The 19050-nt window shown below is 38.0% G+C and overlaps 1 non-coding gene across 1 annotated transcript; it reads left to right on the top strand.

Annotated features, from left to right (window-relative positions):
- Window positions 1–2074: 2074 nt before the first annotated feature.
- LOC121228404 (small nucleolar RNA R71) lies at window positions 2075–2181 on the top strand. Its single transcript, XR_005925980.1, has one exon. It is a non-coding gene; the product is annotated as a small nucleolar RNA R71 (small nucleolar RNA).
- The last annotated feature ends 16869 nt before the right edge of the window (window positions 2182–19050 follow it).

The raw sequence follows: 19050 nt of genomic DNA, 5'->3' as shown, positions 1-19050 counted from the left end.
ATTTATTGATTATTATAAAGCTTACTATAATCTATGTGTGTGAAAGTCGGATCAATATATATATTATTCTGAAAGTAATACTTGAATAGTCGATTAATGACTATTTTAAATTTTGTTGAACTTAAGCTCAAGAGCAAAGGGGAACTAGATCCGATAAAGGGAAGGAAAAAGTAATTGAATAGCCGTTGAAGTCGTTCGACGACATTTGAGGTAAGTCTTCGAGTAATGACCCTACTTGAATTATATTGAAATGAATAGTCATACTATGACGGATAGTCGAATGTGCTTAGAGACTATGTTATAAAGCCAATTGAAATTATGCTCTTTGTGTGTGGCTACCGAGCCGAAATTTGAAAGGTTTAATAAATGTTTTGTGTTTGAGCCTTAGTAACGAAGAAATGATATGGATGTGTTATGATTATTGATATATGTGTGCATGAGCATTGGAATATATCCGGGCTAAGACCCGAAGGCAATTATGCGAGTTGATATATCCGGGCTAAGACCCGAAGGCAATTATGCGAGTTGATATATCCGGGCTAAGACCCGAAGGCAATTATGCGAGTTGATATATCCGGGCTAAGACCCGAAGGCAATTATGCGAGATGATATATCCGGGCTAAGACCCGAAGGCAATTATGCAAGTTGATATGTCCGGGTTAAGACCCGAAGGCAAATGTGTTTGCGGCTGTATTCGGTTAAATACCGAAGAAACTTGGGTTTGAATGTGAGCGTTTTGTGCTGTAACTAATTCAATAAATATGCTCAACCAACCCGAACGATAAGGTATGTTTGCATGTGCATTGGAAAAGTCGATTCGTTTTAAATAGTATTCGTGCGATCGGCTAACGAATTTTCAGCTTTTAGAAAGGTTGATACCTTGTGTATATATGTTGATGAAGTGTGAAGTAAGTATGATTATGAGAATGTGTGTTAATAAAGTGACTTAGTTAGCTATGTGAATGTAATACTGTAGTCAAAGCCGATTTCATTACTTGAGACTTACTAAGCTTAAAATGCTTACCCGGTTGCTTTGGCTCTCTGTTTTATAGATTTTGTTCGTTAGCTATCGGATTCGGGATCAGCGAAGTCGAAGTCATCTACACTATCAAGCTCTTTTGGTACTCTTTTAGTTGAACTCTGGATATGGCATGTATAGGACTACCCCCTGTTGTTTAAGTTCTTTTGTGATGTATGTGTGTAAAGCCATGCGAAAATGGCTTGTAGAAGTGGAGTATGGCATTAGACCATTTGTGTTTACGTATGTATATATGGTTTCACGATGTGACTATGGTTTGAAATGGAAGTGTTGGGCTAATGATCAGCCATTGGAATGGCTAAATATGATCACATGTGGACCTATGTATGGCAAAACCCTAGTTGGTCCATGGTAACCACAAAATAGGTAAAGTTTACCTTGAAACAGATGCTGACAGCAACAGTGGTGTAGATTTCAAAAATCACAAAAATTCGTAGGAGTGGAATTAAATAGTGAATAAATTATGTAATCGAACCTTGATGAACCTACTTTCATATGGAAGTAACGAAAGAATCATATGAACAGTACAGTAAGAGATATTCGGGTTCTTGTGGAACGGGGCCAGAACAGTTTCTGGATTCCCTGTTCCGCCTTTGGAAATTCACTATAAATTGACCAGAGATAATTAGGGGTCATACCATATATGCATGGATTCCTCTCTGAGTCTAGTTTCCATAGAAACAAACGGCATCAGTATTGGAGCCCTGTACAAGGAGATATCCAAGTCGTAATGCGCAAAGGTCAGGGTAGTCGATCCCTGTAACATGGGAGACTTTGACTAATAAACTGTACTAATTGGCCCGACCAAAAATTCTAGAAAAAAATACATAGGTGGGGACATGAGTCTAGTTTCAGGGAAAAATCACAAAACTTATTTTCGAGTTGTGAAACTCAAGATATGATTTTTGAAGCGACTAGTACTCAGACTGGGCAGTGTCTGGAAAAATTTTTAAAAGTCTGTCAACACCTCGTATTCGACTCCGGTGACGGTCTCGGGTTCGGGGTGTTACAGTCTCCAACTAGAAACAATGAGGAATCCCATGATGAAGACACTTACGAAGTAACTCTTTGAATCGTTCCCAAGCCTCATACAAAGACTCATCATCCAATTGTTGGAAAGTTGTGATCTCGTTCCTCAACTTAGCGTTTTTGCTAGGCGGGAAATACTTAACCAAAAATCTCTCTACTAATTCTTGTCATGTAGATATGGAACTTGGTGGCAATGAATTGAGCCATGCTCGTGCTCGATCTCAAATGAGTATGGAAACAACTTCAACCTCAGTGCGTCTTCAGTCACACCGGCTATCTTGAATGAATTACTCACTTTCATAAACAATCGAAGGTGGAGATGTGGATCTTCTGTGGGCATACCACTAAATTGGCCTACTGTTTGAAGCATTTGAAACATCACTAGTTTCAATTCAAATTGGGTTGCTTCAATGTTTGGCCTTCTAATTCCTAGATTTAACTCACTGAAAAATGGCACAGCATATTGTCTGATGCATTGATCCTTATCATCGGCAATAAGGATAGGATTTCATACATGTTCAGCTTCATTACCTTGGTCTTGATTCTGATTTATAAGGTCCATCTTGACTTGTCTTTGAGCTGTTTGTTCACATCTGCTTTGTCTAAAAGTTTGCTCAATTTCAGGGTCTACAAGGAGTAAATCGATAATTCGATCTATGCTTATAAACCCTTGAAAAGAAAATCAAAAAATCAAAAAGAATAAGTTAGTAATGTTAGAAATAAATCAAATTGAAAATAAATAATCTCACGAAAGAAATTACTATGGCAACAATTGACAATCCCCTACTATGGCACCAAAAACTTGTAACGCGTAGGTTTGTGTAAGTGTACACAATCGTTATCAAGTAATAAGTAAGTATCGAGTTATCAAATCTATAGGGATTGTATTTGTCCTTAGTCACTTAATATGTAAAATTATATTAACAATTTGGTAAATAAAAACACAATATAGTTGAGAAGTGATGATTAAAATATATTAAAACTAAATGCAATGATCCCTAATGCAAATTATCCTAAGTATGCAAACTATATGAATGAAATAGATTTTAGCAAAATATTTGCAACAATTATAACATAAATAAACTAGGACAATTACTTTAATTAAACTCAATTTATTATCAACATGCTTAAAAATATTCGGAAAAACATTTCATGGAAATTCGATCTTTCATGAGTTTGGAAACCACATTAGGTCCTTTTAGAATCCTTTAGTTAGTAAATAATCATTTTACTGATCCTTATTTACTAAAGGTTTCTTAGCATTCGTGCGAGGTAATAGGGACATGTTAGGTTTGAAATAGTTTAATCACACAAATCTAAAAACTATGCAGATAACAGAGCCTGGTTAGGGTTGTTATGCAACCTGCAATTTAATCTGGTTAGGATCTAAATCGAGCATGCACATTTCAATTATGTGTCCACTAGCCGTCGTCTGGTTAGGATCGCTCAGGTAATTCAGGTGTATTTCAATCACGTATGAACGAAATACAGGCTTGATTTTAATTGAAAACATGATCGATTGAGGCACAAATATTATAAGCATGAATCTAATAAATATTATTTAATCAAAGCAATCATCCTAGCTTAAATAAAATTAAACTATCATTGTTGTAAACAAGAACATTAAACACCTACCAAACATTTTTAAATTAAATTAAAGAAAAGAAAGATTAAACCCAATTCAGAGTGGCTGTCACCCAAGACTCTGACTGACGAGGCTCCTTAGTTCCTTTGCTTCGCTCCTTTACTGATAGCTCTCCAAGGTGATCGACCAAGGGTTCTTTAAGAGGATCAAATGCTAAAATCTTTCTGAAAAGATGATGATAGGCATGGGGAGAAAAGAAGAATGATAAGAGAATTTAGAAAGGAGAGAATGATGAATGATGAGGGATGATTAGAAATGTGAGAATTAGGTCTTATTTATAGGTGAAGAGAAGGGGATATTTACTAAAAATAGGAGTTTTCATCTTTTGAAGCATCTTCCATGGGTGGCCGGCCATAAATTGAGGAACTTGAGCCAATTTTTGCTTTATTTTTGGTCAATTTGAATGTCACAACAACTCAGGACTGAAACTCGGTCAAGTGCAAATCTTCAGGTAAATCTCTAATTTCTTCAATTCTTTAAGGACCTTGTGCAATTAAACCAAGCAGTGGTTTATGGACAGCCATGTGCAGCAGAATTTTGGGTTGACTTGGTCCCCAACTTGAACGGTTTTGTAATCCAGCAAAGCTATCGGACCTGTCCAGAATAAATCAACAAGTTAGCGGACCAAAGAATAAAATTTATCCAATTTAATTAATTAATTTAAAACCCAAATTATTAATGAAAACTTTTAAATGAATTATTAAATATAATTTTATATTTTATTATTTAATTTAATCATGCATGGCCTACTTTATGACTTAAAAATATAATATGTTCAAATTAATATAAAATAAGCCATTTATTGCATGAAAACTATATAATAAAGCATAAAATCATATTTTAATAATTTCTATGTCCTAATTTCATATTTTCACATATTTCATGAATTTATTAAACAATTACTTAGTTTTAACAAAAATATTAAGTAAAAAGGTAATAAATTACATAGGAAAAATCATATATTTTTCCGTTTACAATATACTAACTTTTAAACAATCAAGGACACCAAATAACCTATTTCCTTCGATTTCCACCTCCTTGAAACCTCTTTCCTTAGTGAATTGAATTGCCTGTAGCCCAACCCATGCTTTGACACTCAGCAAACTAAAAACATAGGGATTCCAAAGGCACGTCGCTCCCTTGATTAACCTAGAAGCATTTTGGATGATAGCCCTTGCACTAACAACACCTAAATTATTGTAGAACCCCGCATCAAAGTTAAATTTGACAAACGAATTCGTTGATTTTCTCCAGAATCCCAGGTCAAAACCTGACCAATCTAGTTGACTGTTGGAAAGTGTTTCCAATTGATAGACCTGACCTAATACAAAGGTAACTACATCTCTCGACGTCTGTCATATTTTTTCATGTACCAATAGGTTACAGGAATACCATACTACCCATATAGTGACTATGATTGTTAATCTTACTATAGGAGAGCTACCAACAAAAAGGTGTCAAAGCCATTTAGCCAAAGAAGCCTCGGGTTGATCCACCGGCCAAGCAAAACCAAGGCCCAACCATACAGGCTGTAACAACCCATTTTTAGTTGTGCCAAAAATAGTGTTTTTGGAACCTCATATTTTGATGATCGAGTTAATAAATATTATAATATAATATTTACGAGTCTATCCCAGTGTTGTACTAAATTTTGATCTGAAAATTTATTGAAATGATAGTTAATTAAGGTGCAAGATTTAAAGCGTAAAAGTGGTAAAAGATTAACCACTACAGATTATTAGTTTTCTAAGGGATCAATATGGCAAATTACCCTTTTTATATGGGATTTTGGTGGTAGAGGAAAACATTCCCCACTTATGTTAATTAATTAAGCTTAGTGTTATGTTAATTAAGTTTAAAGTAATTAATTAAAGTTTACAATATTAATTAAGTTATATAAGGAATTTAAAAGGAAAAGATGAGATATTTTCCCATCATCTTCATTATTTCTAAAAATTTTGATCTGAAAATTTATTGAATTGATAGTTAATTAAGGTGCAAGGACTAAAGCGTAAAAGTGGTAAAATTTTAACCATTATAGATTTTTAGTTTGCTAAGGGTTCAATATGGAAAATTTACCTTTTTATATGGAATTTTGGTGGTAGATGACAACATTCTCCACTTATGTTGCTTAATTAAGCTTATTGTTAAGTTAATCAAGTTTAAAGTAATTAATTAAAATTTAAAATATTAATTAAGGTATATAAGGAATTTAAAAGGAAAAAAATGAGATATTTTCTCATCATCTTCATTCTTTCTCACGGATAAGGGGAAGAAAACATAGGGTTTATTCATTTGAACTTTATTTCTTCAATTGGTAAGTGATTTCAAGCACATTTCTTATACTTTTTTATGTTTTTGAAATCTTGGGAGCTTTAATTTAGCTAGCCCATGACTATTTCATGAAACTATTAAAGTTTATAAAAGTTACCATTGAGTTTTTCTTGAAGCTTTTGTGGTTACTTGGTTAGATTTGAAGCTTAGATTTGTTAATAGACTAGGTTGTAAAATAAAGGTTGCTAGTTTTGAACTTAGGGACTAAAATATAATAAATTTGAAATTTGCATAAAAATTCGATAAATATAGGTTTCAATGGACCGTAGAAGGATAGAATTGAGATTGATTTCAAAATCAAAGCTCAAATTCGAGAGTTCTGACAATGTTTTATTCTAGAGACTAAATTGAAATAAATGCAAAACTTGAGGAATTGTTCCATAGGTGAAATTGAACTATTACCTAAATGTATTAAGCTTTTAAATGATATTTGGATTGATTAATTGAGTTAAAATATTATTTAGATCAAGATTTTTAATAATCAGAGGATATACGAGGAAAAGGGAAAACTATTAAATAGTCTCTTACACCTAAATCGTTGTTGTTTGTCAGGTAAGTTCATACAATATAAATAAGTTTAATTTTCTATTGAATTATGTCTGAATGTATATTCATGTTTTATTAAAAGTTTGGATTGGTTAAGTGATAGTAGTCGAATTGGGTTAGACTTGATTGTAATGAAATAGTACAAAATTGAACTGTTGAGATAATCCCAATGAACTTAGTAAAAGTCTCGTACACAAGGTTACGGTTGATTCCAGATGATTCCAAGCTCCAGAATTTGTTGTAGACTCGAAGATACATGTGACACAGGTTTAGCTCAAACGAGTAACTTGATGTCATTTTATAGGTTTAGCCCAAACAGGTAACCTTACATGTATAAAGCCCTAGCTGGGCTATTTATTGTGTCATTAAAGTTTTCGCCCGGATGGGTAACCTGAAACTGATTTATAGGATTAGCTCAGATGAGCACCTAATATTTTTTTCACATGTGTACTAAGCTCTTTTATAAGTTTACACTGGGTAAGCTAAAAACAAGAAATGCGATCATATGAATTTGAGTGGGAAAATGGTGGACATATGATATGTATTGACATGAGATTTATATGATATTATTTGAGGTCTTAAGTATGCTTATAAAGCAAAATTCTAACCTATATTGATGTTTCCTTTGTTATGCTATGGTATGGAAGTTGTTTGCATAATGCTTCATGTATTTGTTAAATGATTAAGGTAAGTTATTTGTTTATATTGTCTGAGCTTACTAAATATTTATAATACTTAAATGTGTTACTACTTTCTCTATAGATTTTGGATGTCCAGAATGTGTCGATCGGATCATCGAGAAGTACACACCTATCATCTCCCATTTCAATAGACTTTTGAATGTTTTGAACTTGGTTATTTGTGACATGTACATTAGATGGTCAAAGACTTGAAAAGGCACAAATAGGTGTTATTTTTGGTTGGTCTTTGCATATAAGTACATACTTCTATATGGTAACTTGTTGGAATGTTGTTTGGTTAATGCAAAGTTTGATATTTAGAATTCTGAAAATGTATGGTATAGTTTAGAAGTAACATGTAATATCTACTTAATATATGAATTGATATATGGTTATAACTTTCATTGCGATGGCGCCAAATGTGGCATATTGGTTGTATGTTTAGTTGGTTATTTGAATTGAAGTTTTGGCTTTTAAATGTACATGTTTTGGATAGGCTAAATTGGTTGTTGAATGCATTATAGGTAATTTTGGAATAGTTGGTTTGTGTTATGAAACATATGGTCTATTTTTTTGTACATAGTCTAACACATGGTTGTGTGTTACACACAGGCTGGGGACACAGTTGTGTGCTTATTGAAAGTTATAGAACATTTGCATACATGGCCCCTTTGTAAAATGGGCTAGCCACATGCCCGCGTGTGTTTCAAAATTGAATCTCTTATTTTTACACAATAGCAATGAGTTACTCTGTTTAAGTACATGACCGTGTAATTGATGGCCACACAGTATTAGATTGTCACACGGTCGTGTGACCCCTATTTGCTGAAATTTCTATCTTTTTTGCTAAGTTTTCAATTAAGTCTTAATTTGTTCCTGAGTTGGTTTAAGAGCTTTTGTAAGCTCATCTGGGACTTGGATTTTTTTATAAACCATATCATGCTTGGATTATGAAATGTTTTTTTGTTTAGTTGAATGTTTAAAGTTGTATTTTTATGTGTTATGTGTTGTTAACTATTGTAGCATCTTATAGCTCAAGTCCAACGACTAGATTGGGATTGGGGTGTTACATTTACTGGTACCAGAGCTATAATTTAGTTAATTTTAGGACTGAATGTAGCATGTATTGAGTCTAGAGAATACATGCTACAATAACATATATTTTGTGTAATGTTTTTTGATCCGATCTAACTTTGTTTTTCTTATAGATATACAATGTCGGTCGAGTCTAATCGTGTCATAATCGATAAGGTTGATATAACGTTTCGACTTCCGAACAGGGACCAAGTCAAAGTTTACCCGTATCCCATATACCTGGAAGTGAGGCCTATAGTGCCTTCTTTCAAATGATGAATGAATGGTTTGCCCAATTTGTACGAGCTAACCCGATGGCTCCACCACCTCCACCCCTTCCTCTGCCTCCTTTGGCACCCTATCGTCCTCAAAGCTCAAATCAAGTAATTGTTAATTGACCTCATACAGATAAGATTCACAGATGCAAAGTAGAAGAATTTTGAGGTTTATATAATGGTGATCCTACAAAAGCTAAATATTGGCTAGAAAATACTCAACGGGTTCTTGACAAGTTAGCTTGTTCCTCTGGTAGCAGTTTAAATTGTGTCGTATCTCTGCTAAAGGAAGAAGCATATCGGTGGTGGATTAATCTGACATCAATAGTTCTGAGAGACCGAGTGACATGGGATTTCTTCTAGGCTGAATTTAAAAAGAAATATATCAATAAAATGTATTTGGAAAGGAAGAAATGAGAATTCATTGATTTGAAATAGGAAAATATATTTTTTGTTGAATATGAACGTAAATTCGTCAGTTTGAGTAAGTATGCTCAAGAGAAATTTTCTTCAAATGTCGAAATGTGTACTTGATTTGAGTGGGCATGAAAATATTCGAGTGATGGTGGGTGCACTTGAAATAAAGGAATTTTTCGTATTATCTAAGGGTGCCCGGAAAATGGAACGAATTTGGATCGAGAAGAAGCTTACTAAAGCTAAAAGTGAGAGTACGAGCAAGCGAAGTATGACAAGAACTTTTTCAACTCCTCCGTCTAAACGAATGAAGGATTTTAAAAATCAGTTTATTACCATTTCCAAAAATCTGAGAAAAATTATATCCAAACAGAATTACTCAAACAATTAGGCTACATTAGTAGCAAGTGCTGGTAGTGTTTGAAAGGTAGATATACCCATTTGCAAGCAGTGCAACAAGAACCACTTCGGTGTATGTAGGTTGAAAAAGGATCATATTTTTGATGTTATTCATTTAAACATTTTCTGAGAGTGTCACACCCTAAAATGGGGCCTAGAAGTTTCAAGGTTAAATTAGGAATTTTGGCTCAGAATGGGGTCTGAAAATTTTGAATTATGGTAACCCGAAATTATTTTCGACTATAGCTTTTTTAAAATCAAATAAATTTTTAAAAATAAGGTAGGAAAGAACCTCAATTTTGAAAAGAGGAATGTTTTGATAAAAGGGTTATATTAAAAGTAGTTTTAAAGAAAATAAACCAAGTTTTAAAATCAACCTAATTTAACCCCTTTTCACCCTATTTTGACGTTTAAAAAGGAAGAGAGCATTCTTCACCTATTTTGTGTTGTCCTTTGAAATCCCAAATGTAACATCCTGATTTTTGGGTTTTCGCGATTCTTGATATTTTAAGTAAGTTTCTAAAATTTGGTATGTGATTATGGAATTCATAATTTGGGTATGTAAATGGGCTTATGGAAGGCCCATGAGTTGGCCTAAACCCGACAGAATTTTTTAAATTTTGAACTTAGGAGTTAGGGGTTCTGGCGAGGTGCCCTTATATAAAGTTGTGGGTAAAGTGTATCACAAAAAGAGCGTTAGTAAAGTGGCAAGGGTGACGCCACTAAGCTCCTAAAAAGAAGTGGCGTGTGGAGCATAGAGGAAGACCTGGGTTCGATTCCCTGGAATGGCAAAGGTAATGTTATTTTTATGCTTGTGCATGCTAGAGTTTAAAGCTGGATGGAACTCTATGGGAGAGAGTTTAAAATAGTCAAGATGCATGGATTAAGGAGGGATAAGGGGAGAGATTTTAGGGATTTGAGAAAGGAATAGAGCTTAGCCGATTTGAAGGGATTAGAGAGGGGATTTCAGCAGAGGGGTATTAGGTTAGCAATTTCAGCATTAGGGTCTTAGCTGTGTCGTTTTCTCTTTTGGTTTAGTTTTTCTCTTCTTTTTTCTTCCCTAGCCAAATCTTCCATCTTTCCTCTCATCTTTTCTCCCTTTTCTTTTTCAAAAACCAGCCCATTACTTTCCTCTACTCATTTATTATTTCTTTCCTTAATCTCTACTTCTGCCGAAATACCGCAAAAGTCGAAATCAGTGAAGATAGGGGGTGCCGATTCTTTGTGACCAGCAACCTTTTCCTTCCTTTTCAATTGTTGGCGTTCAAATCCTTTACCTTTTAGGCATCCGGATTCAAGAGGAGTAAGACTGTGGTAAGTACTCAAACTCTAAACAATTCCTAGGGTAACTTTTGGCCAAAAGTCGAAACCCCTCTAGTTTAGGGAGGTGGCCGAATATGGGTATAGGCCTTATGGGGTCTTCTTTTAATACTTTTGTGGTTTATTTAGTGGTGGAGCAGCAAAGTGTAGTGTCGACTTGGAGTAGCTTGGATCTCCGGAGTGGCTAGACCTAGTCATCAATCGCGACAAATGTAAGATTCCTAAAAATGGGCCAGAATCACTATTTGCACCCATGAATTGTTAGTAACCGTTAATGAAAATGGAAACCCTAATTTTCAGTAAAATTACGATATTACCCTTATAATATGAAAATGACCATTTTGCCCCTGGGTAAAAATGACTATTATAACCCTAGGGTTTATATATAAATTTAATACATGGGATTTTGATAAACATTGTATGGATGATATGCACATGATATGTATGATATGCACATGATGTATTCATAAATGCATTGGGTTGGGTTTTTATATGAATGGAGGAAGTGAAAAAGGGCTTATGCCCCAGTTATTAAAGGGCTTATGCCCCAGTTATTAAAGGGCTTATGCACCAGTTATTAAAAGGGCTTTTGCCCCAGATATTAAAAGAAGCTAGGCCTCTAGATATATGATAAAGCAGCTATGCTGCCAGTGGAGAGTTATGGCGGGGTGGGTCGAGTTAATCCCCACATGGTGTGCTGGTTGGTACGGGTGGAGAGTAGCGGATGGTGGGTTGAGTAGTCTCCCCAATTGGGCTTGCATTCTTTCATTGACATTATATGTGATATTGAAATGGGCCTATGGGCCATACCGTTTACAGTAAAGGCTTCAGCCCAGTAATATGAAATATGAAAAGTCTTCGGCACAGTGTTATGAAATATGAAATATGAAAAGGGCTATGGCCCAGTACATGTTTGAGATTGGATTTGGGCTTAGACCCAACAGGCTATCATTGGTTTGGGCTCTGAAAGGGGCTTGTTGCACACTGAGTTTCCAAACTCACCCCCTTTCCTTAACCTTGCAGGTGAGCCTTGATGTGGGGACTTGGGCCGGAGGGGATTCAGAATGGCCACGGTGATCGCTTTAGGACCTTTAAATAAGCGTTGGTTTTCAATTAATTTCCTTTAATTATTATTTATTTTTGGGTTGTAATAAGGCCATTTTTAACTTTTCTTTTATTTCTTCTCGGGATTATTTTATTTTTAATAACTTCAAACCTGGTTGATAATTGTTCAAATGGGTTAGACTTAGGACGTGTTTTCAAAGCGATACTTATTTTCAAAATATCTCAACACCACGATTAATCGATTTATCAAAGACGTCCACTTAAACAAATTTAAACTCGATATAACAAAGTGTGGCTATGGTTGTGGGCATGTCTAGGATTGGATCCAATCAAAGAGCTTGGTACTTAAGCAGCCTTCATGGCTCACCTCCTCTGTCTCGGATACCTACCTGGTGCCCAGCTTCCATACACTTTGTTAACTCAACAAAATATATGGTTTTAAAACACTAAAACGGAACGTTGGTTTTCAACTCCAATGTGGCACATCAGATTCAGCCAAAATGTCTGGGTCGAGTTTGGGGTGTTACATTTAGTGGTATCAGAGCCAGGTTGCAACAACTCGGCTGTGGATCGGGTCCGAAAATTTTTCGAAAGTTTTGGCCTTAGAAGGGTATTTTTGGAAATGGTTTTTGAAAAGTTCATTTTAAAGATGTTTTGCGGAGAATATATGTTAAAAAAGGTGTCAGTTTTTCTGTTTTAAATCAAGAGTTCAAAATAAAGGGAGTTTTCAAATCAAAGTTTTCAAATTTCTATTTTCGGTGATCAAAAACATGGTTTTCAAGTTCTAAATGGATTGGAGAAAGAAGTGGCGCACTGAATCCCTGGCACCAAGTCTGTAAGTATATTTTCTTTACGATATATGATAAATGATATGATATTATGAATAGTGCTGAGACTCTACTATGATGCTGTAGATAGGGTTAAACTGTGAAACGGTAGAAATAAGACTGTAGCTAGACTACGACGATACGAAAATAATTCTTGAACTTCTACATTTCCATAAGACATTTTTCTTAATAAACAGTGGAACATTATACTAATTTCATAAAATTCGTAAATCAGATAAGTCGATATGAGTACAAGAGGAGTTCGTGGACGAGGCTGCGGACGTGGTTGCGGAAGGGTGCAAGTTGAATCTTCATCCTCAGGGCATAGGCCAGCTGAGGAGGCATCTGTGCCACCAGCAACAGAGACTGGGTCTTATGATCGGGCTGCGGGGGATGACGCTTTGTCCCAAGCCATGTTAAGGGTATTAGAAAGAGTTGCTGGAGCTAGTACTGGGACAGTGAATAGGGGGTCTATATCGGAGCGACTCCAGGCCAACGGGGCAGAAGTATTTAGGGGTGTATCTGGAGTAGACCCAAATGTGGCAGAATATTGGCTAGAGGCAACAGAACGGATCATGGACGATCTAGACTGCTCAATGGAGCAAAAGCTGAAAGGAGCTGTGTCGCTGCTACGTGATGAGGCATACCGATGGTGGATCACCATAAGGGAGAGTACCCCAATTGAGCAAGTAACTTGGGAATTGTTCAAAACCGCTTTTAAAGGGAGGTATGTTGGGGCAAGCTATGTGGATGCTCATCGGAAGGAATTCTTGAATCTGACTCAGGGTAATAAGACTGTAGCAGAGTATGAGGCAGAATTTTTGAGGCTGAGTCGATAAGCTAGTGGGATAGTGGCAACTGAATATGAGCGCAGTGTCCGATTTGAGGATGGTCTCCGCAATGAGCTTAGGATATTGATAGCTCCACAGAGGGAGCGTGGTTTTGCTGCATTGGTACAGAAGGCTAAGATAGCCGAGGAGGTGAAGCTGACTGAGCGACAGAATCGTGAGAAGGATCGACCCAGATTTAAGAGGGATTTTAGACCCTCAAGTGCCACGAGTAGAAATGTTAAAAGAGCAAGGATGGAGGAACCGGTTCGAGCAGTTCCAGTAAATACTTATAGACCGCAGTCTTGCAGGGACTGTGGTAAGGTGCATATGGGGGAGTGCTGGAAACGAACTGGAGCATGTTTTCGATGTGGGTCTAAGGAGCATAAGTTCAGAGAGTGTCCTCGGAGGACAGCTCAAGAGCTAGCTGCAAAGCAAAGGGATGTCCAACCACGACGAGGAGGACCACCACCACAGAGGGGTCGTAGGCAAGGTAGAGGTGGAAATGGTAATGGACGAGGACGTGGGGCACCTGGCAGAGGTGCTGGACACGTTGAAGCTCGACAATCGGCGTTGGTTTATGCTGCACGACATCGTGAGGAGGGTGACGCTCCTGATGTTATAACTGGTACGTTCTTCATTCATAGCATGCCTTACACTGCTTTGATTGATGTGGGTTCCACTCACTCGTATGTTGCTTGTGATGTATCTGGGGCTTTGGATGTGCTTCCTGAGGAGACTGTGAGTAGGGTATCGGTGATAAGCCCATTGGGACATTCGGTTAAGGTAGATAAACTTTTTAGGGCAGTACCGTTAGTGACACAAGATAAAATTTTTGAAGGAGACTTGATGGAGCTGCCCTTTGGGGATTTTGATCTTATCTTAGGCATGGACTGGTTAGCTAAGCACAAGGCGACGTTGGATTGTGCTGCAAAGAGGATGGTACTACGAACTGCTGAAGATGAGGAGATAATGGTCATAGGGGAACGAAGGGATTATTTGTCCAATGTTGTTTCGACGTTAAGAGCTGAGAAGTTGATTCGGAAAGGTTGTGAGGCGTACTTGGCCCTTGTAAGTCAAACGGGACTTGAGGAGATAACGGTAGAGTCGGTTAGGACTATTAAGGAATTTTAGGATGTATTCCCAGATGAACTTCCTGGATTACCCCCGAATAGAGAAGTCGAGCTTGGAATCGACTTACTACCTGGAACAGCTCCTGTGTCTATTGCGCCTTATCGGATGGCACCAAAGAAGTTGGTAGAATTGAAAGCTCAGATTCAAGATCTGTTGGATAGATGGTTTATAAGACCAAGTCTTTCCCCTTGGGGCGCACCGGTACTGTTCATAAAGAAGAAAGATGGGACCATGCGAATGTGTATTGACTATCGGCAGTTGAATAAACTGACAATCAAGAACAAGTACCCGTTACCAAGAATCGACGATCTGTTCGACCAATTAAAAGGAGCCTCGGTATTTTCTGAGATCGACCTTCGATCAGGGTATCATCAATTAAGAGTTAAAGAGGGGGATATTTATAAGACGGCGTTCAGGACTCGATACGGTCATTACGAGTTTCTGGTAATGCCTTTTGGACTGACTAATGCACCGGCGGCATTCATGGATTTGATGAATTGGGTGTTCCAACCATACTTGGATCGGTTCATAGTCGTTTTTCTTGACGATATCTTGGTGTATTCGAAAACGGAAGAGAAGCATGATGAGCATCTTTGTGTAGTGCTACAAGTGTTAAGGGAGAAGCAACTTTATGCAAAGTTTAGTAAGTGCGAGTTTTGGCTGAAGGAAGTTACCTTCTTGGGGCATGTTGTGTCTGCCGAGGGGATCAGGTGGACCCTCGAAAGATTGAAGCAATTCTGGAATGGAAGCCACCGAAGTCGGTAACAGAGATTCGAAGTTTCTGGGGTTGGCAGGTTATTATTGGAGATTTGTGGAAGGATTTTCTATGTTGGAAGCACCGTTAACAAAACTTATAAGGAAGGGAGCACCTTTTGTTTGGACAAATAAGCAGCAAGAGGCTTTTGAGAAGTTGAAGAAGGTTTTGATGGAAGCCCCAGTGTTGATTCAGCCAGAGTCTGGTAAAGATTTCACTGTGTACAGCGATGCGTCACATGTAGGTTTGGGCTGCGTGTTGATGCAAAAGGGTAAAGTGGTCGCTTATGCTTCACGATAGCTTAAGCCGCACGAGGTGAACTACCTTACGCATGACTTGGAATTGGCAGTAATCTTTGCACTTAAGATATGGAGGCATTACCTGTATGGAGAGAAATGCATCATCTATACGGATCACAAGAGTCTTAAGTACTTGCTGACTCAAAAGGATCTAAATCTTAGGCAGCGAAGGTGGATAGAGTTGTTAAAGGACTATGACTGTTCGATTGAGTACCATCCGCGGAAAGCGAATGTCGTGGCTGATGCGCTAAGTCGAAGGGCTGTGGCAGAATTAAAGGCGATGTTTGCTCGTCTAAGTTTGTATGACGACGGAAGTTTGTTGGCAGAGTTACAAGTGAGACCGACTTGGGTAGAACAGATTAAGAAGCAACAGTTGGAGGACGAGTCGTTGGTTTCTCGGTTTCAGCAAGTTGAGAAGGGGGAGAATCCGGACTTTGGGTTAAATAGTGAGGGAGTTCTTTGTTTTCGAGGGAGAATTTGTATGCCAAAGAACTTCGATTTGAGATTGATGATTTTGAAAGAGGCACATAATGGACCTTGTGCTATGCATCCAGGAGGGAGTAAGTTGTATCGCGACTTGCGAGAGCAATATTGGTGGCCTGGGCTTAAGCGAGAAGTGACCGAATTTGTAGGAAGATGTTTGACATCTCAACAAGTGAAGGCCGAGCATCAACTTTGGGATTGTTACAGCCGGTAAAGATACCACTTTGGAAGTGGGAAAGGGTAACTATGGACTTTGTAAGTGGATTGCCATTGACACCTTCTAAGAAGGATTCAGTTTGGGTGATTGTGGATAGACTCACGAAATCTGCTCATTTCATACCTGTCCGAACCGATTACTCACTTCAGAAGTTTGCCAAATTGTATGTGGCGGAAATAGTACGGTTGCATGGGGTGCTAGCGTCGATAATTTTAGACCGAGACCCAAGGTTTACATCTCGGTTTTGGCAGAAGTTGCATGAGGCATTGGAAATGAAATTGGGTTTCAGTACGGCTTTTCACCCTCAGTCAGATGGGCAGTCAGAGAGGGTTATTCAGATTTTAGAGGATATGTTGAGGGGTTGTTCTATTGAGTTTAGAGGCAGTTGGGAGGACCATTTTCCATTGGCGGAGTTCGCGTATAACAACAGTTACCAAGCAAGTATTCAGATGGCTCCATATGAGGCACTATATGGGCGAAGGTGTCGTGCGCCTACTTGTTGGGCTGAATTGGGGGAAAGGCAAATACTTGGACCAGAGTTGGTAGTAGATACAGAAGACAAGATTAAGGTGATCAGGAATCGGTTAAAAGAGGCGACGGATCGACAAAAGTCTTATGCCGATCTGAAGCGTAAGGATATTGAATATGCGGTAGGGGACATGGTCTTTTTGAAAGTTTCGCCTTGGAAGAAGATTTTGAGATTTGGTAAGAAGGGTAAGTTGAGCCCACGGTTTATTGGGCCTTACCGAATCATTAAGCAAATAGGGCCGGTGGCTTATCAGCTAGAGTTACCTCCAGAACTGGATCGCATTCACGACGTTTTCCATGTGTCCATGCTAAGGCGATATCGTTCTGACCCAACTCATATCGTACCAGTTACAGAAATCGAGGTACGATCGGATTTGACCTTTGAAGAGGAACCGGTGCAAATACTTGATCGCGATGTCAAGGTGTTGAGAAGGAGGTCAGTCCCGTTAGTGAAGGTACTTTGGAGGAACCATGGCAAGGAAGAAGCTACTTGGGAGACCGAAGAGGCAATGCGTCAGCAGTACCCTCAACTGTTTGGATCAGGTAAATTTCGAGGCCGAAATTTCTTTAAGGAGGGTAGAGTTGTAACATCCTAATTTTGGGGTTTTCGCGATTCTTGATATTTTAAGTAAGTTTCTAAAATTTGGTATGTGATTATGGAATTCATAATTTGGGTATGTAAATGGGCTTGTGGAAGGCCCATGAGTTGGCCTAAACCCGGTAGAATTTTTTAAATTTTGGACTTAGAAGTTAGGGGTTCTGGCGAGGTGCCCTTATATAAATTTTTGGGTAAAGTGTATCACAAAAAGAGCGTTAGTAATGTGGCAAGGGTGACGCCACTAAGCTCCTAAAAAAACGTGGTGTGTGGAGCATAGAGGAAGACCTGGGTTCGATTCCCTGGAATGGCAAAGGTAATGTTATTTTTATGCTTGTGCATGCTAGAGTTTAAAGCTGGATGGAACTCTATGGGAGAGAGTTTAAAATAGTCAAGATGCATGGATTAAGGAGGGATAAGGGGAGAGATTTTAGGGATTTGAGAAAGGGATAGAGCTTAGCCGATTTAAAGGGATTAGAGAGGGGATTTCGGCAGAGGGGTATTAGGTTAGCAATTTCGGCATTAGGGTCTTAGTTGTGCCGTTTTCTCTTTTGGTTTAGTTTTTCTCTTCTTTCTTCTTCCCTAGCCGAATCTTCTATCTTTCCTCTCATCTTTTCTCCCTTTTCTTTTTCAAAAACTAGCCCATTACTTTCCTCTACTCATTTATTATTTCTTTCCTTAATCTCTACTTCTGCCGAAATACCGCAAAAGCCGAAATCAGTGAAGATAGGGGGGTGCCGATTCTTTGTGACCAGCAACCTTTTCCTTCCTTTTCAATTGTTGGTGTTCAAATCCTTTACCTTTTAGGCATCCGGATTCAAGAGGAGTAAGACTGTGGTAAGTACTCGAACTCTAAACAATTCCTAGGGTAACTTTTGGCCAAAAGCCGAAACCCCTCTAGTTTAAGGAGGTGGCCGAATATGGGTATAGGCCTTATGGGGTCTTCTTTTAATACTTTTGAGGTTTATTTAGTGGAGGAGCAGCAAGGTGTAGTGTCGACTTGGAGTAGCTTGGATCTCCGGAGTGGCTAGACCTAGTCATCAATCGCGACAAAGGTAAGATTCCTAAGGCTATTATAGATGGTGGCCGAACGTGTAAGTATTAATATTAGATGATTTTTGGTTTAGTTCAATTATGGGAAGCTGATTATTAACGATGGATTATAGGAGAAATCGTGTAGGAGATCTCATCGAGGAATATCGCCAAACAGGTGTGTAACGAACCCTTTTCATAAGCTTAAAGCGATAAATGCCGAAAAGCCGAAATACCGAAATTCTGGCATTTCGAGGACTCGTGAGCAAGCGAACGCTCATTAGTTAGTTAGATTCATTGAGATGATGATCAGAAACATTGGAAACGGTAAGAACGTGATTTTTGGCATTCACGGTAAGTTGGGCTTCGAGGGGCTGCAATAGGCCCCAATAGGCTTTCGGGCCCATTTGGGTAAAATTGGTAGAAAACGGAAATCTGTTAAATTGCATGTTAAGACTGTTAATACTGTTGTGGATATAGGCTAAATGGGTCTAGATGACGAAATTGGCTAAGTAGGGCCCATTAAGGGTTTTT

The sequence above is a fragment of the Gossypium hirsutum genome, chromosome A04, assembly GCF_007990345.1.
Source record: "Gossypium hirsutum isolate 1008001.06 chromosome A04, Gossypium_hirsutum_v2.1, whole genome shotgun sequence".
NCBI lineage: Eukaryota > Viridiplantae > Streptophyta > Magnoliopsida > Malvales > Malvaceae > Gossypium > Gossypium hirsutum.
The sequence above is the reverse complement of the archived record's forward strand: the minus strand, read 5'-3'. Positions and strand labels throughout refer to the sequence as shown.